We start from the raw sequence: 3,152 nt of genomic DNA on the forward strand, positions 1-3,152 counted from the left end.
GCCATAATACTTTGTAAAACACTAAACTATTATGATATCTTCAATCCTCAAATCACACAAATTATTTCATTCTTTTACATGGTAGAATGAAACACATGGAAACAAGTTTTCTTTGCTAAATTTTACAGTAGGTGAAAACATTAATTTGGAGAAGAGCTATATAGCACAGTACAGGAAAATGACAGACTAAAACTACATTTCAACAAAACAAAGTCAAGTGGACTGGATTATTTACTGTGAAGTTGTGATTACAAGAGACTCCTTACCTTACTGATCTCTTTACGATAGAGTGGCATCTTCTTCATTAACTGGGACAGAGCAGATATGGATAACTGGAAAGAAATGACACAAGTTGAAAATCTGTTCCCCCAGTAAATGACGTGCTTATTTCCCTTCCTGTTGCAGCTTGCTTCCCTCACAACCCCTGAAAATTCCAGCTGAGAAAATTCTTAATTTCTCTAGTAGATCCATGAGTTACATGGATCTGATCAGCTGAAAATACCTAAATTACCAGGAAAAACAATATCTCAACTTAAACAACTTACTTTTCCTTCTGCTGCTTTTGTTTTTGATGAAGCATCTTTCAAAAGTTTTGGTATTTCCCTGAAGAAAATAAGAAAATAATGAAAGGCAACAGCACATGAGTGCTTAAATCTTTTCTTAAATCTTGAAAGAACTGTGCAACAAGAATTTCTGAATGAAAGTAAAAGCCTGAAATACAGGTCTACCTTCAGAGAAAAGAGTGATTTTTTACAAAGGAAATATTAAACATTCTATTTGCAATATCTTCATACTATCATTTGATGCAGCAGCTTGGTAGCACTGTATGCAAAATAATCCCTTCAGATTTAAAATATTTGAAAACACTTGCCAGGAAATGACTTGATTTCCATTTACCTCAAGAACTGCAAGTAGCATTAGTATAACTGCATATTTGGGTACATACTGTATTTTTAAAGCACAATTTTTTCCTGGCATTGATGAAGACTGAATCCAATTCGTCTTGCAAACCATGCTCATTACTGCATTATTGCCACTGAACAGCTCTAACACCCTCCCCCTCACAGAAACCAACAGTTGGCTTTGTTATTCATGCACATACTCTAGCACATCTGCAATATGCTTGTGTCGCATCTTCACCCACAGGTCATCATCTTCCTCCAAAATTGCCTCCTTTTCCTTCCCACCAGAGCCTTCTGTTTTGTATCTTCCAAGAGAAAATTCAGACAATTATTTGGGGTTTGGGTTTCCCCCAATTCTCATCACTTATTACAGTACTATTTGTAACAGTCTAATCAACATAAATTGTAACAGCAGTAATAGACAAAGATTTTAATTTATAAGCCAAGCCAGTGCCTGAGAAAATATAATTTACAGGATTTTACAGATTACATATTTTAACATAGAGGCAGCAGATAAATTTTAGAAAGATTCTTTGGGGCAAGAGCTTCTGGACATTCTTTTAAACCAACAGTAACTAGAGTTTTAAACACACATTTACATGCACCTCAATTTCTCTTCAGTTTTGATTTCAAATGCAAATGGCACAAAGTAATACACACTGCAATTGCCAAGTGCAGCTTTCTTTCTGTACTATAAGACTTTAACTAAAGGAAAATGAAGTTACATTAACCAACAAAATGCTAAGCAGGACAAAGCACTTCACATACAAAAGAAACTGTTGTACAGCATAACAGAGCAGCTATTACATGACTATAAACAGCAATAAATTTAAAACAAGAACACAATCATGCCACATAATATTTTCACATTTACAGAAACTCACACAGTGCAGATTGCCAGAAAGCAAAAGAATGAAAAAAATTACAAGATTAATGATGAAAGTCAGATCATGACTACCTAGAAAACATTCTGCTACATTTTCATACCCAGCAATCAAACCCAGACTCAGAGCCTACACTTTCTATTAAAATCTTCACTCAGTGCTTCTGACTGAAGATACACATTCCTCTTTGCTTGGCTACACAATGAGGCCATCAGGTCTCTTTTCCTGAAGTGGGTCATCAGAAAGCAAAGTCCTACCAAAATCATTGCTGTCAGAACAATCAGACAGCAAAGCACATAACTTATGCAAATTAACATTACACTACTCCAAACAGTGCTTATAAAGTGAACATGACTGATTTAAATGTGTATTTACAATTAAACATGTAAATTTTAACAACTACACAAATTAAATTACTGGAGCTATAAAAGTGAACATACCTGAGAAATAACCTAGCTTTTTCTCAGTATTCAGTTAGTGGTATTGCTTGTCTTGTTATGCCAAAAAAATTGAGAATATGGAAGAAAATCTAGGGAATCTCAATGTGCACTCCCAAAGCTTTACTTCAAGAGTAGTACAAGATTCTTAGTTCTTAAAAAATGCAATTTGGTGGACTCAAAACTTAACAAAAATGCCAATTAGATCCTACCTAACATCAACTAAGGCAGGAAGTCAAAAAAATGATGAAGTTACAAATACAGGAGGAAAGACTAACAATAAGTGAAGCAACCATTATGCAATATAAGTAGCTAATATTGCCATGGTGCAATTGAGCTAAACAATTTCAGGGATTTTATAATCAAGAATAAACTATTTAGGTTTTTTTTTAAGTACTTGCTTGTAAGTATCATTTTCAATGGGTAGCAGATCATAGGCCATTGCCTGGAAGGTGAGCTCATGGAGTACAGTTGATACTGGGTCAAAACCACGATCAATTATTATTAGTTGGGAGTGGGTTTTAGCCTAGAAAGCCATCAAACAAACACAAAGTTAAGACATACAGGAGAAAGTTAATGCATGTTAAATCTGTTTGCATTAAGTCACAGCACTGCAGATATTTTTAGAAAAATAACTGAAAAGCACTGCACTACGGTCCAAGTGTTTGTTTGAACATTTGAATTATATACAATGGTTTTAAACACTAAGTTTAAGGCAATGCTCTTAGCCCACTGCAATACACTCAGAAATATGAATTTTATTAGTCTAGTGAACAAAAAAGATAAAAGAGAAACAAACAAAACCCCCAAAATGCTGCCTAGAGATTTAATAGATAACGTCATTGTTTGTATTGCAGATCAGATAGTGCTGCAATACAGGAAAAGACCTCCAAACATTCAACTGAAAGTTTCATTTTGGGATTTAGTGA

General features: G+C 34.4%; 1 long non-coding RNA gene across 1 annotated transcript; it reads right to left on the reverse strand.

Moving 5' to 3' along the window:
* Positions 1–266: 266 nt before the first annotated feature.
* On the reverse strand, positions 267–1,207 carry LOC115949367. The gene is made up of 3 exons (XR_004082859.1): positions 1,103–1,207; positions 546–603; positions 267–332 (listed from the first exon to the last, which is right to left on the reverse strand). It is a non-coding gene; the product is annotated as an uncharacterized LOC115949367 (long non-coding RNA).
* Between the last annotated feature and the right edge of the window lie 1,945 nt (positions 1,208–3,152).

The sequence above is a fragment of the Geospiza fortis genome, unplaced genomic scaffold, assembly GCF_000277835.1.
Source record: "Geospiza fortis unplaced genomic scaffold, GeoFor_1.0 C13825712, whole genome shotgun sequence".
NCBI lineage: Eukaryota > Metazoa > Chordata > Aves > Passeriformes > Thraupidae > Geospiza > Geospiza fortis.